Source organism: Macaca nemestrina, chromosome 2, assembly GCF_043159975.1.
Source record: "Macaca nemestrina isolate mMacNem1 chromosome 2, mMacNem.hap1, whole genome shotgun sequence".
Classification (NCBI taxonomy): domain Eukaryota; kingdom Metazoa; phylum Chordata; class Mammalia; order Primates; family Cercopithecidae; genus Macaca; species Macaca nemestrina.
In genome coordinates this window covers 144,513,119-144,535,957 of record NC_092126.1, presented here as the reverse complement: position 1 = coordinate 144,535,957, position 22,839 = coordinate 144,513,119, and positions in this window count along the sequence as shown.

The window sequence follows — 22,839 nt, the reverse complement described above, 5'->3', positions numbered from 1 at the left end:
CCTTAGTGATTTCCTCCAACCGACTGTCCTACGAGGCATCCTGGTTGAGCTTGCATCCCTAAAGCACTGATGTCAGTCAAGTTGGACATCCCAGGCCCATGAAGCTTAAGCCCATGAAGCAAACTCCCCTCATGAACTCTTTGTCTCAGAAGACATCAAAGTAAATAAGTGATCCATTATTTGATCTAATCTAAAACTTTCAGATTTCTCAGAAGATAGTCCAGTCCATCAATGATGTATACATTTGGAAAAGAACATTTCTGATTGCATTCTCATTCATTCATTCAACAAATAGTGTGTGATGGCCATTTTGTGCCAGCTAAGCATGGTATAGCAGTGCCCACATGGAGACAAAATGAAAGAAGATATCTGAACAATTACGAAATGAGAAATTCAGACACTGACATAAATAGCAAAGATAGATCTCAAGGAAAACCCTATGGGACTTTCCCTAACGAACAAATCTAGCACTTTATGGTTTGGTATAATTGCTCAATCCTTAACCTTACAGGGGAGATACCATGTTTAAGTCAAAAGAAAAGTCATAATGACACAGAAACCACTAACAAGGCAATGGATTAGCATCTTGAGTCATACACTTACTCATTTATTCACCAAAAACATATTAAATACCTACTATATGTCGACTGTTGTATCATAGGATGAATTTTGAACAAAACATTCATGGATGAGGTGAAAAAGCCAAACAATAAATAAATGAGCCCACGGATAACTATAAAAACCACAATGGTGTTTCAGCACAATGTGTAAAAAGTGAAGGGCGCTCCAGCAGATGACAGGGGTCAGCTGGGAAGGGCAGATAAACAGGAAGATAAGTAGCAAAGAGGTGCAGGAGGTAACAGGAATGGGTATTCCAATCAGAGAGTACAGCACACATAGACCCTAAGGAGAGAAAGTGTTTGGGGTGATAGAGAACAGGGGAAGGTCCAGACAGCTGAAGTATAGTCAGAAAGACAAGGCAGTCATGTGGTGAAGCTGCAGACAGGTAGGAACTAGCCTGTAAACCCTGCAGAAAAGGCTATAGATTTTGAATTTGTATGGGGAGAGCAACCTCGTTATAATAGTTTACATAGTTTCAAAAACACTATGTATGTATTTCTAGCTGCTATCCAGTAAAACCTCATTTAAAAAAGGGAAACAGAATATTTTCAGACATTCCAATTTGAATAAATAAGTTATACTACTTGAGTAATTATGTTTTATAATTTGCTAATGGGAAAATAAATTAGAAATAGAATAAAATGCTATTGGTTATTTTCTTTCTATTGTCCTGCCCCATTGCCTCCTACAAATGCAGGGCTGGAGATCAGCGAGTTCGAAAATTTGAATAACCCTGTTTATAGCAGAGTTCAAGCTCATCTATATCATGTTTTTGCCTTTAGGAGATGAGGGCCAGAGTGTTCCCGAAAATGAATAAAATAAGCTTTATAAAGGACAGCTATATATTTCTCTAAGTTAAAAAAAAAAAAAAAGTTGAGGCACACCTCCCTTCAAATTTCTGATAGACAAAGTGAAAACAGTTCTACTTATATATGATTTTCATCCTAATAACTGAGCATTTCTAATGGAGAATATATTTGAAAGAGTAAACATTGTAATCTATTGATCTATCAGATGACTTTTTCCCCCTCCAGTTTGATATGCATTATAGTTCTTCAAATACTTTAAAAGTTTGGTGTTGTCAATACTGGAAACAGACTGCCTGCATCTATATTAACGGGACAAAATTTGCACTTACTGCTTATAGAGAACATTCACACATTTCAAGTTGGCCAAAAAGAGAAAATAATTGTGTTTTCCATTAAGCTTGTTTGTGGGAAAATAGCAAACTCTTGGCCTCAAAACTGCTTTCATCTCTACCAACAAACCTTACCCTTGCCATATTGTTTCACAATAATTACAGCTTTTCAAATGGTTTTTCAACAACACTCAACAATCCATTTTCTTATGAGTACACATTCATATTACAATACTTGAAAAACAATGTTAGTTGGGATGGGTCTATATGCAAACAAGCCTGTGGTATAAATTTAGCATTAATTTTCTTTTATCCACAGAAAGCAGACTGCCATCTTCATTAAATTCTTATATGCATAGTGTTCTGAGTCCACTGGATTGGGACCATTATCTTATAATAAACACATCTGTCCTGTTTACTGCTACATAATTAAAGAGTGACTTCTCCTAGCCACAGCACCCATGAGACACTTAGCTTAAGTTGTTGGTACCCTGCATACATTCCCTTAACACTCACCCTCTCCAAACTTATGGACTACCTCTGATTGCATGTGGCGACATGTCAAGCCTAAGTGCTTTCCTTGGCTGGTAGAAGGACCCCTCAGCCCTCACCTCAAGAGGATAGAAAATCTGAGAAGTTTCTGACCCAGAAATGGCCTCCAACACACAACACATAAGAGTTGACGGCTTCCTCGCCCTTCACATGGGACAATTCTGAGACACAATCTACATAGTCTGCCAAAGAACCCACAGCAATAACCTGCTTATTAATCTGCCTTGAACTAGCTTTCCTTTTGTCCTAGCCTCACTTCTCCATTTCCCTACTGGTGCTTCCTGGGTTGCCTTGCAATTAAACCACTTGCTTTCATATCATTGTTTCAAATCCTTAGATTTGGGAGAATCCACCTATGCAAATACATTTTCCAAATGAGTTCCAAGTTGTCATTTTTTCTCTAAAACTATGTTTAGTATCTAGGCAGAAAAATAATGACCTATAAATTTTCGCAGGTGATGATCTCAAAGACATTAAATGACAAAATTTTTGGAGCATGCCAACAATGCATGTCAGATGCTGGGAATAAGACGGTGAATAAGGTACCCAACCACCACCTTTACCTAGATGTAGTTTCAACCCTGTGATAATGAATTAAGATTTCTTCTCTGAGGATTTCAGAAGTGAGGAAAGGTCTTGCATTTTGCCTTCTAAAAATCCACTTTAAGGTCTCATACCCTTCTACGAAAGACGCTAGACCAATGGTGATTATCCTTATTCTGTATCACAAACTCTGATCAAAAACTACTGATAGTCTTTCAGAAAAACTCACATACATAGATGCATATAACATGGTGCATATAATTTCAGAGATCTCCCAGTCTTCTAAAACCCTATACATGGATAGTTTTACAGGTATTGGAACCGAGGCAAAAACCCATGCCCTAGATCAGAGCTATCCAATGAAAATATGAGGAAAGACGTGTGTAATTTTAATTTTCTAGTAGTCACATTTTTTAAAAGCAAGGAGAAATGTGTAAAATTAAGCTTAATATTATATTTTACTTATCCCAATATATCCAAACTCATGATTTAAATATGTAATGCCAAAAATACTAATACTAAATATGTAATGCCAAAAATACTAATAAACCACTTCACCTTATTTTTTCTTTCTGTCTTCAAAATCCAGTGTTACATGTGACACCTATAGCACTTCTCAACTGAGGCTATCTACATTTCAAATTCTCAGTAGTGCTATCTCACCTATGCCTAGTGCTACCATATTGCACAGTACAGCTATAAAGAAAGAAGCAATGGAAGCTTATTTTCCTGACCTTCCTCTTTTCCCTTTACAATCCCATTTGCCCTTTGAGCATCATCTCATTATACAATAATTCACAACTTTCCACCCCATCTCAAGGCAACAGTTATCTCATTGCCTGTCTTCACCCTGCTGTGAAATTCTTAGCTGGCTGTCATGTGAGCAAGAACTCAAAAACATACTCGCTGGGTTGATCTGTGCAGCAAACCACCAACACACACATTTACCTATGTAACAAACCTGCACATCCTGTACACGTACTCCAGAGCTTAAAAGTTGAAAGAAAGTAAAAAAAGAGTTGGCATACCTGGTTGTCTAGTGGCTAGAAAAAAATAAATAAATAAAAGAAGGGAAAAAAAGGGTTGACAAATTTTAGAGGAGAAATTGCAAACAGGCTCTGCTCACACACCAACTCTGATCATTATCCTGTGATGTCCACTGTTGAGGAGAATTCTGTGTCTATATTTGGACACAGTGAGAAAGAATGTCATAATTAGTTAGCCGTGTTCTTTACTGATATACAGATGGGGATAATATATGAGCTACATGTTTTCTGATAAGAGGTATTCACGGTATATCAAATGTTTCTCAAATAACCCAAAGACGTTAGTCTTCAGTAAAGAAATTTCAGTCATGTGCACTTAATTATTAATATATGCTTAGATTTCTGTGGTCTGTTTTTAAGAAATTTGTAGACTGCAACAATTAAAATATATTATTATGAATATAGATATAGATAGTCCTCCAGAAGGAGAGTAAGCTAATTTATCACACAGACAAGAACAGAATTTTGGGAGGGAAAAAAAAAAAACAGAGCTAAAGAAAGGTCTATAGCCAAGTTTTTGAACTAGCAAGGATCAGCAATACCACTGGAACTGTCTTCTGACCACCCCTTTGGCCAGCTATAATGTAGGGTTCATCAACCCACTCATTCTTTAATTTGATTCTCATGTAAACCACATAAAGTAGGTTGGAGAAGAGAAATTGTCCAACAGTCAAATGAAGGTTCTGGAATGAGAAAATGAATAGTGTTCCCAGTTGTAGGAGTATTCATGAACCCTGGGAACATTCTTTCCAATAGACTCTAACACCTCTCTTTCAGTATCTTTTCCAAAATGGTGGATACTCATTGTCTAAGGGAGGTTATCTTTTCTACCCTGGTTTATAATAAGTGTTTCGAGTTAGCAGTCCCTCAAATGGCTTTAGTTCTCAAGAGCAGAATTAGGTACTTAATTGGTTCTAATCATGGTAATTAAATCCATTTTTTTTCTCCTGCATGTGAAAGAGGATATTTTCAGGCACCCTCCTCTCCTGCCTCCATAGGCTGTCAATACATGAATTTTCTGTTCTGCCCTGTTTTTAAGCCCTTTTTGTCAGGTTATGCCAATGAAAAACATAAGTGGAAAGAAACACTTTGGAGTTAAAGAACTAGAAATATTTGCTTCCTGCAAAGCTAACTATAGACCGTTCAATGTAATAGAGAAGCAAGCACAGCCTAGATGTCAGCTGGGTTCACTCAGTCCTTTACAATTGAAATAAAATCAGTCAGGTTCTATCTATCTATTAAATAATGGGACATCCATCTACTCCCTAAAATGCTTTGGGGATTTGAGAGATGGTACATATATTTCTCATAATCATCACTGGCTGCAAATTCCTGATTCTAACGAATTATTCCAGTTTACAGATTTCTTAAATGCAGCATTTTTGCTCCAGGACTCTTTATAATAGACCCTACCTCCCAGTTTTACTTCCCCAAATTCTCCCAGCACGGGGCTACGTGTGTAGCAAAGGTTCAGAGCATCAAGCTAAAGAAGTGGTCGACATTGCAGCAAATAACTTAGAATGGAATGAAAGACATCCCTGCTAGGGGCAATATAGGATAAAATTCTATGGGAAATTTTGACCATCTGTATTTTTTGGTCTCATCTCTTCCATCCTGCTTATCCCTTGCTATATGTTCCATTATGCAAGCACCCATAAATTTATTATGTAGGACAGCTGAACCACTGTTTTTTTTCAAGATCTCCTTGAAAACAACTGGTCTATTCTCTCTCTCTCTCTCTCTCTCTCTAAACAATTGTCATTCCCTCCCTAAATATATTTTGCCAGCTCTGTTTAAGTAACAGAAAACTGTATTTATTTTCATTCTGCCTCTAGTCAGTTTTCTCAGAAGCAGACCCTGAGACAAGGATTTGTGTACAAGTGATTTATTGAGGAAGGGCTCCCAGGAGACAGATTTTTTTCTTTTCCCTGGGTGAAAGGGAGCAAAATTGTTCAGAGGCTATGTTTAGCCTGATTTCACAGGGAAACTCTGGAATATAAGCTATGGCTCAGAGCTGCCCCAAGTAGGCAGCAAGTGTGAGTCTTTTGCTAAGGGTCATTGTAATAGTCTGGGTTCTCCAGAGAAACAGAATGAATAGATAGATCGATCGATCGATCGATAGATAGATAGATAGATAGATAGATAATAGATTGATAGACAAATACAGATATGAAGATAGGTAATAGATTATATATTATATACAGAAATAATATTTATTATAAGGAATTGGCTCTTGTGGTTATAAAGATCAAAAAGTCCCAAAATCTGCAGTCAGTAAGCTGGAGACCCAGTAGAGCCAACAGTGAAGTTTTAGTCTGAGTCCAAGTTGAAATAGGAGAAAACAAGTATCCTATCTGAATCAGAGAGAGAGAATTCTCCCTTGCCCAGGCTTCTTGTTCTATTGAAGCCTCAAAGGACAGGATGAGGCCCATCCATCCTAGGGAGGGCAATCTGCTTTACTCCATCCACCAATTCAAATATTAATCTCATCCAGAAACAACCTCACAGACACTCCCAGAATAATGTTAGGCAAATATCTGAGAACACTGTGGCCCAATCAGGTTGACATATAAAATTAACCATCTCAAGTCCACCCCTTATCAACTTGGCACCTATAGGCATATCCCTAAACCATACATAATCTCCAAATAAAGACAATAACAAGATCCTAATTATGCCTACCATGATACAACTATCCTGTGTACAACTGAAAATACGCTAAGCTCTTCCCCAAAGTCCTTAAGATGTCTACCTTCTCTTGATATCCCCAAACTTTAATATTATGATGTAAAATTAACAATACCTATATAGTATGATATAAAGACAATACAGCTTGTGTTATATAAGAGGAGAATGGAGAGGGAAGGAAGGTTTTCACATACATGCATATATGTGTACACAGATACACACATGTATATCACACATATACACAAAAACATTAATAACAAAATAAGGAGGAAATACTAATGACAATTACAGTCCTCATTTCTTAACTGGTCACATGGTTGTAGCTGGTATTTATATTTACTTTCTTCCACTAGAAAATCTCTATTCCCTTTGCCTTCAGCACACATAAAATTAACTATCACCATCATCCAGGTACTTCTTGGGCATTTGTGAGTACAAGCTGGCCCATGTACCCTGATGGAAGTTCTCCAAGGATAGGCCATGAGGGTTGGTTGTTAGAACCAAAATCATCTAGGAAAGGCGTGCACAAACGTGTTCAACAGGAGCTAGGTGAAGCACTATTTTTGACGACACCCTGCTTCCAAGACATGTGTAAGCTGTTGAAATTTTCTTGGTATCTCTTTTCTCCAAGTTTTCAATATTCTACCATACAGGTATGCAGGTGCCACAATGTCCAGGCTTGTCCTTTCTGCTTTGTACTCTTCTCACCATCTCCTTCCCTGGAAAAATTCACCCCATTCAGGGTCACATAATTCTGGTAATTTGATGTGCCCTTTGCAACAGCTAGTGAATCTGATCTTCAAATCCATGGACCTGAATTTTAACATGTGACATTTCCCCGGTAACATTCATACTTTGATTAATGTTTATCCCAGAAAGTGTGTTTTAAGGAATTGACACTAAAATGGTATCAAAATGTAGACTATGTAACACAAAATAAGAGAAACCCTTTTGTACAGTTCTCCCATACATGAACATCTCCAGTGGTTTCTTTGAAACAGTAAACACCTTCCGCCCACATAGCTAAGCCCTTGGTAGAGGTAGCAAACGTAGTAATAAGAACTATTTGGACTATTAATATTTATCATGGCTTGCTATATGCCAAGCACAAGCATCATGAAAAACAATTGGATCTCATCTATTTCACACAATGATCACCCTATGAGGTAAGCATTACTATCCCCATTTTACAGAAATTGAGGGTTTATAGAAACTGTGGTTTAGGAAATTTAAACAGCTCACCAAAAGGTAGAAACTAAAAAATAGCAGAGCTAAGATTCAAAGTTTGTGATACATGAAACCAAAGCTCTTGCTCTTCTCCACAATGCTATCTTGCCCCCAAGAGTTAACTGATATTACCCTAAAAGTCAAATCAATAACCCAACATGAGGGGTAAAGAAAGAAACAGGAGAATATTGGCACTGTAAGGTCTTCATGAAAACCCTAATGGACAACTCACATGTAAGCTTCTTAGTTACATATAAATATCTGTGTGTGTGTGTGTGTGTGTGTGTGTGTGTGTGTGTGTGTGTGTGTTGTACACTGCTTTCTTAATTTCTCTTTCTCTCTCACACACATCCCTACTCTTCACTTTCATCTCATGGGAATACAAGATAAACTTAGGAAAGGCAGGTTCAACAGAAGCTTTCTAAGAACACTTCTTAACTCCTCAGTCCTCTATGCTGAGAGAAATTGAAGAAAATAAGAAAACTGCATCCAACTTCTCCATATTTTGTTAAAAGTGTAATCAAAGAAAAACTATCTCTGTAAACTTATAGAAAACTGTGTGAGCAATTGCATGTTACAAATGCCCATCCACTATGTAATTTCTCAGAACCCAGAAGTTCAGAAAAATAAGTCCATAAATACTATACTGTGTAGAGGAATTGAGGTGTAATGTTTGTTGCTGCTGGGCAGCTGACAACTGCGAAACGATACGTAGACAATGAAAAATGATTTCCAGAGCCCTCTGAAGTGACACCCAAATGATAAATGTTTAATAAGAATCATATCAATGTTAAAGAAATTGATTATCACTGACTGACCTTTCAACTGCCCTGTTTTTAATAAATGCCTTAAATATTTCAAAGGGAGCATTACAATATATTTTATTTTGTGGCCTTTAATCCTTTTCATGAAAACCTTTCATTTTGATGAATGGCAAACGGAGAAAATATAGAATCTGATTCTGGGCATTTTACTGACGTCTCCATCTGCATGAACTCTGAGCCACAATTACCAGTGCTGTGAGATTGGAGGTTGTTGCTTATCCATTTGAGATCTTCACAGTGATTAAGAAAAAAGAAAGACTAATAATTTTTTTCATTTCTAATGAGACTTCATGGTTTGAGAGATCTGGAAACAACAGTTGAAACTAAAGTTCTCCTATATGGACAAAACATTCTTATTTCTTAAGGTTAATCAGGCCACTTGTAACTAATATTTTCCCTCTAGAAGGAAAATGTAACTTAATACTGCAAACACTAAAGTGGAGATATGTAGTCATGTTCCTTAGTCTTAGGTAGAATTTGAAGACCACAGAAAGTCTGAATAGGGGTATGTGTTGGGGGATGGAGGAACAGGTAAAGAAGAAAGTAGGTTTAGATCTCCTGGTATTTTAACAAACATAAGTTTGAGTTTTCCCAAGCTCTGTATTCAACTGTGTTCCAGGTACTCTGATTGCATAGCAAACTATTGTCAAACGTCATGTTATAAAGTCACTACTTACTATGTTCGTGATTTCTGCAAATCAGGAACTCAGGGCACAGCAGGCATGGTTGTTTCTGCTCCAGATTACTGCACCTTAATGGAAGATGTGAAGGCTGAGAGACAGGAGGCAAGATATTTTTCTGTAAAGAGCCAGAGAATAAGGATTCTTGGCTTTGCAGGGCATAGTCTCTGCCATGACTACCCATTTCTGCTATTTCATATGTAAATGAATGAACATGAGTATGTGGCAATAAAACTTTATTTATGAAAACAAGCAGCTGGCTGGATGTGGCTCCCTGGAACCCTGAATGCTCATTTGCCTGCATGTCAGGAGGTTAATGAGAGCTGTCACTGGCAGCAGGGGCTGGGGGGTCTCAGTTCTGTGTGTGGACAACTCCATGTTGGCTCACTGTAAGGTCTTCATGAAAACTCTAATGGACAACTAACATGTAAGCTTCTTAGTTATATATAAATGTGTGTGTATGTGTATGGTACACTGCTTTCTTTATTTCTCTTTCTCTCGCACATACATCCCTACTCTTCACTTTCATCTTGTGGGAATAAAAGATAAACTTAGATAGGAAAGGCAGGTTCAACAAAAGCTTTCTAAGAACACGCCTTAACTTCCCAGTCCTCTATGCTAACAGAAACTGAAGAAAATTAGAAAACTACTTCATATTTTACATTTGAGGTAGTTTGGGTTTCCTATCATCATAGAGCCTGGGATCCACGGATATGAGTCCTAAAAGAGAGAGAAAGAAAGAGAGCATCAAATGGAAGTTACATAACCTAGTCTCCAATATCAGGCAGCATGACTTCTATCACATTCTATTCATTGAGGCAGTCACCAAGTCCAACCTAGGTTCAAGGAGACAGGGAAGAGACTGTCTCTCACTGGGAAGTAACAAGGTTCCAGAAGTCCTTGTGGATTGGAAATATTGATCTGGCTATCTTTGGAAAGTACAGCTCTATACTCTCTTACTCAAAATAACAACACATTTTTAATGAGATACTTGCCAAGTCCCACAGTAGACAACAGGTAAATAAAAGTTAGTATCTGTCTCAGAAAAGATTACAACAGTGCAAAAAGACAGCTTTGCAAAGAGATTTTCAAAGATAATATATCACAGAGATATGAACCAAAAAAACAAAACATGGGGGAAAGACAAATAAATGCTACCAACATAGATTTAAGATGTAACATTTATGCTAGGTCTGTAAGAGATGTCAGCAAACTATAGCCCATAGTCCCATCTGACTCGCCACTTACTCTTGTTAAACAAAGTTTTATTGGAACACAGCACACTCATTTGTTATGTACTGTCTATGGCTGCTTTTGCATTACAACAACAGAGGTGAGTAGTTGCAACAGAGACTATCCCACAAAGCCGAAAATGTTTCCTATCTGGCACATTACTCAAGAAGTTTGCCAACCCCAAGTGGTCTAAAGAAGAAGTTTGTCAGGAAACTGAGGGGAAGGGAAAGAGGGAAAAGCTTTTACAAATGTGGAAAGTCACCAACAGGCCTGGGTCTGACTCAGTCTATTGACTCTATTAACCAAGAACTGTGCAAGTTTTTCCTTCTTCAGGACAATGTTCATATATTTTACTTATGCAGGAGCAATGAACACTTATCGGCTTGTGGGCTAGCCTTCACCTGTGTACAGAAAAGGATTCAGAGACTCATAGGAACGAGGAAGAGGGGAGGGGAAGGGAGGGAGGGGAGGGGAAGGGAGGGAGGGGAGGGGAAGGGAGGGAGGGGAGGGAGAAAACATATCTGTTAGATACTTGCATCTTGGATTTTGTCTTCCTTCCAAAAAGCAAAAAGGGTTTTGCTGACTTCGGCAAGAACCAAATCACATTTTCCCCTATCTTTTCACTCCCCTTGTTTCTCGTTATTTTTTTTCTCCCCCCAATCCCCACACCCCCCCCCACAAAAAAAAATAGAAAGATATTTTTAAAGATAGCAAGAGTTCTGGAATCAGAATGGACAGGTATAAATCCCATCTCTACTACATACTATGGTATAATCTCGGGTGGGCAATTCACTAAATTTTTCTATGCCTCAATTTCTTCCTCTCTGAAGGAATAATATTAGTATATTATTTAGATATTAAACATTTAAGGCATAGTGCCTGGTTTTAAATAAGCATGAAATAAATGTAGCTTTTACCTCACTGCATTCTACCCCTTTCTCCCTGAGGACCACACAAAGTCTAGGAGAACAGAGATTTTGCCTTCTCATCAGGAAGTTAACCAGGCCACCGGGTTATTAACTCAATAAATTCTTCCCTTATCCCTTTACTAAAAAATCATGAGTTATCTCTTTAGTAAGCCTTGCCACTTTACAACCTGTGCTGCGCCCTCAGGTTCTCAATGGTGATAACCTCAATGGTGGTAACATCTGTTCTCTGAAAAGATGGAAGGTGCTTCAACATGAACTATAGGCTCTGCCTCCTCTCCAAGCCCACCTTGGCCATCCTCATGGCTTCCCTTTAGTTTTACCTTCCTCACCTCTTGGTTCTTCTCTTTCATATACTCTGCTCCTTCCACCCTTCAGTATTCACCTCGACTCCAAAAACCTCTAGAAGACTCAATGCAAATGACCCTTTTTCAAAGCAACTGTGACCTCTTATGCTAAATTAGATAACAGCCCCTCTTGCCCTCTCTCACAGAACCGATTTCCAATTAAAAAAAAATTATTTATGGCTGGGCGTGGTGGCTTACACCTGTAATCCCAGCACTTTGGGAGGCTGAGGCGGGCAGATCACCTGACGTCAGGAGGTTGAGACTAGCCTGGCCAACATGGTAGAACCCCTGTCTCTACTAAAAATACAAAAATTAGCTGGCCATGGTGGCATGTATGTAATCCCAGCTACTCAGGAGACAGGCAGGAGAATCGCTTGAACCACACAGGTGGAGGTTGCAGAACCAAGATTGTAACTGCACTCCAGCCTAGGTGACAGAGTGAGACTCCATCTCAAAAAAAAAAAAAAAAAAGGCCAGGCGCAGTGGCTCACGCCTGTAATCCCAGCAATTTGGAAGGTCAAGGCAGGTGAATCATGAGATCAGCGAGACTGAGACCATCCTGGGCAACATGGTAAAACCCTGTCTCTACTAAAAATACAAAAATTAGCTGGGCACAGTGGCGCACGCCTGTAGTCCCAGCTACTCGGGACGCTAAGGCAGGAGAATTGTTTGAACCCGGGAGGCAGAGGTTGCAGTGAGCCAAGATTGTGCCACTGCACTCCTGCACTCCAGCCTGGCCACAGAGCAAGACTCCGTCTAAAAAAAAAAAAAAAAAAAAAAAGAAAGAAAAAATTATTTATTGCACTTTAACAGAATGAACAGTCATATATCTATATGTGTGTTAAATAATGTTGATCTTTCTCACCAGACCAGGGATTGATAAACATCAGCCTGTGGCCAAATCTGGCCCAATGCCTGCTTTTGTACAGCCTGCAAACTAAGAATGGTAACATTTTAAGTGATTATCTACATACCTACACAATTCATTTTCCTCTTGGCCCAAAAGTCTAACATATTTACTATGTGGTCCTTTGCAGAAAAGGCTTGTTGATCCCTGCACTAAGTTAGGTGTTTGTTTTTTGTTTTTTGTTTTTTTTGAGATGGAGTTTCACTCTTGTTGCCCAGGCTGGAATGCAATGGCGCAATCTTGGCTCACTGCAACCTCTGCCTCCTGGGTTCAAGCAATGCTCCTGCCTCAGCCTCCCCAGTAGCTGGGATTACAGGCGTGTGCCACCACATCTGGTTAATTTTTGTATTATTAGTACAGGCAGGGTTTCACCACGTCGGCCAGGTTGGTCTTAACTTTTGACCTCAGGTAATCCGGCCACCTCAGCCTCCCAAAGTGCTAGGATTACAGGCATGAGCCACGAGACCCGACCTTTTTTTTTTTTTTTTTTCATTTCCAATATATCCAGCACTTAAAATGTCTGTCACAGAGTAAAAACACATAATACAGAGAGATGAGAAAATAATAATTTTGACATTTTAAAGCTCTCATTTTGAGCACACTCTGTGTACAGGGCATCACGTGTTGAAGGAATGTTGATTGTATGAACAGAGAACAAAGAGTTTTAAGCCAAAGCATAGCTGACTGGTGTCATCTCTGAAGGAACACACCTTGAAGTCTAAGTATGAAACATAAACCTGTGATCTGGGGGGACGATCGCTCTATGCCTCTGCTCTTCTGGTTTTAAAATCTTTGCTTCCTGCAAGATGCCATGTCCCTTTCTTGCCCCCAGTTCTACTCATTCTTTCTCCTGCATCCTTCTCCATTTACCCTGTCTCTCTTTGATCCTGATGCGTCTGTCTGAACACCACCCCTTATTCCAAAGTCGTCCTCTCCAGCTTTGGAGGGTACCTTCTAGTCAAGGGCTGGGTAATAAAGTCATACTCAGTCTGTTCAAATCCCTTAAGACCATGGTTCTCCAGTACAGTCCCAGGGCCAGAATCATCATCACCTGAGACATTGTCAGAAATGTAAAATCTGAGGCCCCAGCCCCAGCCTGGCTGAACGAGACACTCAGCCAGCCATGGGGGCAGGAGGGGACAGCAATCTGTGACGTAACAAACTGCCTAGGTGGCTTTGCTTTAAGGAAGTGGCTCTCAATCCTAGCTGCATATTCTAATCGCCTATGACACTTTTTGAAATATTCTATGCCCAGGCTCCACCCAACAGAACACTCTGAGTTTTAAAAATTTGGGAAGGCCCAGGGTTAGCTATTTTTGCTTGCTTGTTTTAATGAATGAATGAATCCATTCATCTATCCAAGCATACATTCCCCAGGCTGCTCCCTTGAGCAGCCAGAAATGAAAATTATTCTTATATCTTCACAATCCAGGTCACTGACCAGGCCTATGCTAGAATAGCCAACAGTTCAATAGCTTTCTAGTAGAACAATACTTTGTTTTACGTATATGATTGAATGAAATAATTAAAGACATAAAAATACTAACTAGGACATCACATCACAAAAAAAGGAAAGAAAAGAAATATTGTTTAAGATATCAACAAAAGCAAAATCAAAAGAGACCAATTAAAATAAGCCTTCAATTTTCACTATCACCTGTACTTTGAAAACTAATCCACCCGATTCGTGTTTGTCTAAAACCTTATGTATTCACAATTCACCAGGAAACAGAAAAGGAATTCCATTCACCTTAGGGATATGGTCACTTCAATAACTTAAAGAAAAACAGTATCACGTTACAAATATATACCTGCCATTTGCATGAATATATTAGTACCACTTGGTCTTCCAGCTGCTTTTTCCAAGTTTCTAAAATATATTAATTTTATAACCATCCTCTTCATCGGGTTGGAATTTTTGTTTTTGAGCATAAAACATCACCACTAAAATCTCTTGGGGAACTAAGCGGTGAATTTGCCAGGAAAATCATCATTTTAATAACTCAACATGATGGACGTACTGCAAAAATATACATCTGGCAGGAGTATGAACTTGACAAGTGTCTTCTATTCCCCAGATGAAATCAAATCAAATAATATTCTTAAATTCACCCAGGATTGGAGGGGAGGGGCACAGAGGGAGGGCAGTAGGAGTATTATCTTGTAAAGAAGTGGTAACTAGCAACATTGAATTGGCCTTGGTTTACTGTAAACAGTTTAATTAGAGTTGTCTCTGCCAAGTAACCACACTCTCATAACCATTGGAGGAATAATCAACCTTCAGACTAACACTCCTGTTTAGAAATGAACCACTAAAACTCACAGAACAATTGGAACACAACTGGAATGACCTCCCAAAGGGTAGCAGAGTTTGGCCAAGCCTCCTAATGTTACTTGTCCATAGCACCATGCCCTCTGACAAAAATACAGGGACGAGGTCGATCTCCATGAAAGTTGTGCAAGTGGATTCCTGGGCCCTCCTTCCCCTCCCCTGCCCACCCACCCAGGCTGGCCTCACACTGTCCTCTACAAACCCATTCAGTGCAGTCTCTGGGCCTTTGTTCATAGTGGTCCCTCCTCAAAAATGTCATTCATTGCTCCTAGGCTTATCCCTGATCAGTTTCCCTTCCCCAGGAAACTTTTCTCAGTGAGACTAGGCCAGTGCTTCTCAGTCTACGGTTATTAACCAGGTTTTTGTTTGTTTTATTATTTTAATCTCCAATTCATCACAGATCAATAATTTTGTGAAATCCAATTAAGATTAACTACTAGAAAAATTATATTTAAGAAGGCACATAAATACATGTTCAATTTTTTAAATTAAATCAATAGACATAAATTACTCTGTTCAGTGGTTATAAACATTTCTTCATGCTTCCTCTCCACTTTTGTGCAGATTAGCATGACACAGTTTATAGACCAATACCAGCTCATCAACCACATTTTGAGTGGCTCTGTTCTAGGTAATGCTGATATTGTCTTCCTCTCTCCTCTATTAACTATAAACATTTTGGCAACTTCTCACTTAGTTATTAGATCTCCTGAATATGTCATCTAATACTAGGTAGGGTGAAACTCTTAAACAAAGACTGTCTCACTAAAGTTTTAGTCAAAGGATTTGTTATCTGGCCTCCCTAATTTCAGTAATCCAAAACAAAATAAAACAAAACATTTTCCTCCCCCAATGTATTAACCAGATTCAGGAATATATAATTCCAGTGCAGATAAAGGGTAAATATTTACTCTCTGATTTAATGAATATTCTCTCTACTACTACCCAAGGCAAGTTCTGAAAACACAAGTTCCACAAGATGCTGAACTAAAAGAAGGCTTATGAATATTTGATGATATCTTTATCACACCAGATATCAGCATATTAAATAGCCTGAGAATGTATATGATAAGGAAGTTAGATAGGTCTGGGGTTTTTTACACATTTTTTGAAAACAGCTTTTTATAATTGATAAGTGATATTTTAAGCATAGTACAAGTGGCATCCTTTGGGATGTGACATTTTCATGAAACGCCAGTTTTCTGAGCAGTCACTGTTTGCAGAGTACTAGGTACAAGGAACATGGAAAGATGAATGAAATATATTCTCTGTGTTCAAGGAGGTAATGATATCTCTATTAGGGTTCTCCAGAGAAACAGAACCAATAGGATGTGTAGATAAACAGACAGATTTGTTTTAAGAACCTGGCTCACGTGATCATGCAGGCTTGCAAGTTTAAGTCTGCAGGGAGGACTAGTAGGCTGGAGAGCTGAGAAAAGCCAATGTTGCAGCTCGAGTCTGAATATCACTTGCTGCAACATTCCCTCTTTCTTAGAGAATTTCAGCCTTCTGTTCTATTCAGGCCTTCAACTGATTAGATGAGGCCCACCCATGTTACAGAAGGCAATCTGCTTTACTCCATCAATTTAAATGTTAGTCTCATCTAAAAACAGCCTCATAGAAACATTCAGAATACTCTTCAGTCAAATATCTGGGCACCATGTCTTAGCAAAGTTGACAAATAAAAGTAATCATCATAATATCCTACTTAGAGCCACACGCCATGCATACAAAAGACAATAATGCAGAAGAGAAAGGATTAAGGGCCAAAGAATGGAATGAAGCTCCTTACAGCTTCCTCCCATTGCTTTTAGGATATAGACCAAATTGTTGACATGACCTTCAAGGCTCTGCATAATGTGGGGCCCAGTTCCCTGTCTAGCCATGTCTAGCTTCACTCTATCTCTGGCTTTCGGAATCACAGCCACTTGTCTTTCTTCCAGTGGCTCAATCATTCCATGTCATCTCCAGTCACTAAGCTTAAATCTGGCCCCCTCTATCTGGAACACTTCCTCATGCCCCACCACCTCTCTATAGCCTTTTAACTTTGACCTGCTACTTATCCTATGCTCTCAGCTGAAACTTTACCTTCTCAGAGAATCCTCTCTTACCTTGAGCCGAAGCCCCTAGTCAGGCCCAGGATTCTTTACTTTCTCATTAAACTGTGATCCTTTTCTTCATTGCACTAATACCAATGCATAATGACAGACGCATGACTGTGATTACTTGATAATTGCCCATCTCCCTCCCTCCACTAGATTGCAAGTCCCATAAGAACGAAGACTCTCAGGTTTGGCTCTCCATTGCAACCTCCGTGCCTCACTCACCATTTTGTTCCCAGAACAGCAGGCACCTAATAAATACGCGTTGATTGACTGAATGAATGAATGAATGAACTTCAGAAACAAAACATAAAATATCTCATAGATTTGCACAGTTGTTCAGGATGAAAGAAAGGGAAAAGAGAAAGCTAGAATAAAATGGGATTTATATTTTAAAATTATAAGTAGGGTTCCTTTCTCATTTATCAGTAGTCATTCACCACTAAAGGAAGGCACATAAGAGTTCTAACGGTAAATTAGCTGTGTACCTATACAGTCGTAGAATAAATCTCCTAAAACAACTTCCTTCCCATCCCTCTCCCCTTTCCCAAACCAATATTAGGTAATAAAGTCCTTCAAAATCCTTTGCTTGGGTTTATTTATATTTTTAATTACTTCTTTGGCATTTTGTTAGCACTTTAAACATTATGAATGCTAGTTAATTGTTGAGATTAAATATATAAATCTGAAAGGTAACTGTGTAATAACATCAACCAAATAAAATACATAATACAATTTAATGATATTAATAGCACACTAAAAATATCAGCTATTGCGCATGGATGTCAAAAGACGACAAGGATAATAAAACTCAAAAGTATTGTACAATAATAACATACCCAGAAGAACAGTAAATGAGGCATCTTTAAATAAACTACTTTTCAGAAGAAGGGCCTGTTGTTGCAAATTACAATATCAAGAATGCAGTGAAAGGAACTGAATGCTCTAAAGGTTTGTAAATTAAAGCAAAAATGAGAACTTTAAGTATCGCTCATTATCCTGGTTTAACAGGGAAGATTTGGAAAGTCAGTCACAATTACCAGGCTAAGTTGCAAAAAAAAAAAAAAAAAAATCAGTAGAATAAGCTTCCAAAAGAAAGGTATTGCTGATAGGGAAAAAACAATATTCATCAAAGGCACCCAGAAATTTTTTTAAGTCTAGATGATGGCAGGATTACAGATAATTTTATCTTCCCTTTCAGGTCTTTCTACATTGTAATTTTTCTAAATTTTAAAAAACGTGGAAAAACAATAAAGAAGCAATTTAAGTAAAAAATATATATACACAACATATCTTTAAGGTTGTGAGGTTTCTAAGTAAATAGGAAACATTTTCTATTCACTTTCATTTCTTGATCTGCTTACTTAACACTTTTTGAGGGTCTACCACTCCCTGGACATTGTCCTAGGTCTTATAAATACAAAGATGCCAGAGTTTCCACCTGTTATCTTTCCTCCCAGGCAGTAGATTATAAATACTGACAGTAAATAAGGGAATAAGCCCTGTGATTTTTGTCCTCATGTCACTGCCCAGAAATTTAACCAGTCACAGCCTTTACTAAAGAAACACTGTACATATTTAGTAAGTAAATATTTGCTGAGTATTAACTCTGTGTCAAGCACTGTACTAGACATCTTGAATATAGCAGTGACCAAGATAGGGACAGTCCTTATTTAGGAAATCATTTGACATGAGCTACAGATTAAATATAGAAACCAATCACATTTTTTAAAGTTGCATTCATTTCTCAAAGCAATACTTTTATGACTCGGTTGAATGTTTCCTGATGACCCTGACTAGACCTAGTCCAGTCTCTGAATGAGAGTATCAGTGAGGATTCCATTTGCCTGGAGGCAACAAAAACCCTGATGACTGCAGCTTACCCATTTGCAGCTTATTTTTCTCATATAAAAAGGAATCAAGAGGCACTGCATTCAGAACTGGTATAATAGCTCCTTGGTGACACCAGAGACTCAGGCTCTTTCTTCCCCATTTTGTCATGCACTTGTTACCTTCCATAATGGTAATTCTGTAAGAGGAGATGGTGTCCAACAATATTTCTATTAACAAAGTTAGAAATAGGAGTCACATACTAGTTAATATTAACCTATAAGAAACAAAAAAATCTGAAGGCTTAAAAGTAATAATAAAGATACCAAAAAAATGAAAACATGACTTTACCCAAGCTTTGAGGAAAATTAGCAAGACAGTCCACATGATTAAGTGGTATCTGAAGAAAACAAAATGGATTAATGAGCTGTTCATGTGTCAGTAGGTGCCACAGGCACAAATAACCAATAGGGACGATTTAGACCAAAGATTACAAAGCAGCAATAATGATGAACATGACTGGGTACACTCAGTAGATGGCAGCACTGAGCCAAGTACATTATCTGCATTCTCTCCATGTATTCTCATCACAGTTTTAGCTGTGAGGGCCCCAACATCAATTGAGGGTACAGTCAAATGGGCCTTCACAAAGAACTATTTACAAAAGTAATAGCGAGGTTAAAGGAAATGAACAAGGAATACTGTGTTTCAGTAAATTAACCACAGACAACCATCACTATCCCTAAGCAGAAAGCACCAAGGGTTGAGTAGAATTTCAAGAATCCAGAGACAGGAGGTCTGGCTGTAAGACAGCACTAACCAGCAGTAGGCTTTCTGAGAGGGACACAGCCAACTGTAGTGACCCCACAGAGGATGAGCAGGAAACACCAAACTCTTTATTTCATTAACCTTTCACACTTAGAGCTCCTGCTGGGATTCCTTCTGGGGTGAACCCCACCAGAAAGCAAAGGACAAAAGGCATTGCAAAATGGCCAAGGGAAGAAAATGCTCCTGGAGACAAACCAAAGATCTCCCACACAAACCCTAAGAGGTAGGCATTTTTGTTGTTCTTGGTTTACAGATGTAGACAAAGAAACTCAAAGAGGCTCAAAGATGTGAGCTAACTCACCTAAAGACCACATTTGAAACCAGTTCTGACTCCCAATGCCTATCCCTCAACTATCAAACCATATCATTTCTCAAGATAGACTTTAATCACCAAACTGGGTAATATGACTATATTTCTATCCCTATTCTCTGATGTTTAAGAGGAAAGATGGATGGATGGTCTACTTTTATACCCTTAATCACAGGATTATAGTCTTCATTGGAAAACTGCGCCTAAAATCATCCTATCCCTTAAACTATAGACCAGTGATTCTGAAGCCTGATTCCCAGAACAGTAGCATCAGCTCTACATACTGATGCACAGACTCACCCTCACCCCCAAACCTACTGAATCAGAAACTCTAGGGCCAGGGCCCAGCCTACTTATATTAACAAGCCCCAAGCCAAGGGCCTGTTTCTACTGATTCAGAAATTCTGGGTCTGAGGCCGAGGATTCTTATTTAACACACCCTCCCTGTGATTCTGATGCATGCACCAGTTTAAGAACCACTGCAGTATATATTTTCCACTTTAAAGAAAAAGTCTATAAACACCTTGAGAATCACTTCTCTCTCAACCTTTACAGCATTAGCAGCTGGTTCCAATAGGGCCACTCATCTTAACACATCCCAGTGTGTTGCATTCACTGGCAGACGGAGAGGACATTGTGATATGCATCCAAGCCAGTGGAGGGCACATACTCCTGAAGGCTTACTACTGTCCTGTTTTTCAGTTAACCTGAAGTAGCCCAAGTCATGAGAGAATCAATCAGTTGATGAAGAGAGAAAAAGTAGGGAGTGAGTCCTAAGCAGCAATCTCCCTCCCAATTAGTGTTGTGTTTTGTCATAGTCTGTAGCAATTGTCCCCTACCCCCTCTAAGGATGGACTGGACTATATCACTTTGCACACATATCATCCAGAGTGGAGTCATCATTTTTAGGTTCCATCTGCCGTGTAGCTGTAATCTCACTGATGGACTTCTGTGTGTTGAATAATCACTTCAGCACTGTGCTGCTTCTACTGTTATCCATGAATTGTAAAGGTGGTTAAAAAGCAAGCCTCACCTTCAAAACTAATTTTGTATGCCAGGGTAGAGCTCAGGGATCTGTATATTTAACAAGCTCCCTAGTTGATTCTAGTGCCTCTGTTCTAAAGACCATACTGGATAATACTGAGTGGTTAAAGATACAGGTTCTGGCCAGGTACAGTGGCATGTGCCTGTAACCCCAGCTGCTCAGGAGGTGCGAAGATCACTTGAGCACAGTTCAGGACCAGCACAGGTAACATAGTGAGACCCTGTCTTAAAAAAAAAAAAAAAAAAAAAAGTAAGCTCTGGGGTTGAACAAACCTACTCCAACCTTACCTCTTACAACATCTGTCCCTTAAGTAAGTTACTCACCTCTCTGCACTTGACTCTTTCTTTGTAAACTAAGGATAATTTAAAGTACTTAGATCATAGATTTGTTGATAAAAATTAAAGACAATAATCCATGCAAAGCACTTACAAGTACCAAGCACATAGTAATCACTCATGAAATACTAAACGTTAGCCACTCTTACTTCTGTGACAATAATGATGACTATCACCGTCATCTAAATCAACTACATTTATTGAAAAAGGAGGAAGAAGACAAGTCTGGCTTCTTTCTTCTGATCATATCCTTCTGATGTGTCTGAATTTTCACTTAGGCTGGCTCTTTGTAATACGTGTCTTAGAAAATGAAAATTGAATTTAAACAGGTAGCTGCCCCCCGCCCCATTACGTAGGTGGGGGAGATAATGAAATAGCTGATTAGGGGACTAAAGGGGAAATTAGACAATCAGCCTAAGTTTCAGTTCACTGCCAGAACGGGGTGCGGGTGGGAGTGATGGAGGTGGAAAGAGAATAGGCACAGCCGATCCTGCAGGGTGTTTGTGGAGCTATGGGGAGCGACGATACTGGCAGCAAAAAAGCTTTATCAAAGTGTGAAGGACAAAGTAAATGTAAGTGATTACTCTCAAACTCCTTGCATTTGAAAGAAATTCTTCAGAAAACAAAAGGTTTCAACATTTTGAATGACACATCACATCCCTCGATTACCTACCCCTTCCCAAAAACTAAAGTGAAGAATATAAAAGGAATTTTATTTCAAAAGGGATGGTATTGAGAAGAGAGGTATGGATGTATGGGATAATTTTTTGAGATCTTTAAGTATTTTAACCCATTTCTTTATATACTATTAAACCAAAAGACCATTCTTCTTTCTTCCAGCAGACCAAAGTGTACATCTACCACCTCCTCCTCACCAAAAGCTCAGAGTTCTCTTCCCTGACCATTCCTCAAGTAATACTCTCTAAAATATAGTTAACGGCACAAGAGGACAATCACAATGTAAATCTCGCACCTCAGAGAGAAAGCAGTGCCATATACATCTGCTGCCAGCACACACGTGACTCCCTTCTGAAACTGCCTTTGCGAAGTTATAACTGAGGAAATTATGACAGTGGAAAAAATCAGACCTAACCAACTCCATCTTGCTTCCAACCTTTAAGCTGTCCTTGTCCATTTCTGGACGTAGGACGAATTAACTTTGGAAATGAACTGAGTTCATGTTTTGACTCTGAAACAAATTTGGTTACAGCCCTTTCCCGAAAAGACCCCCTTCTTGCATGGGGACCAGTCTGCCTTTGCAGGACTAACAAATTAGCTACAAAATTAGAAATTACAGTTGAGGGGTATGCAGCCTCAGGTTCCAA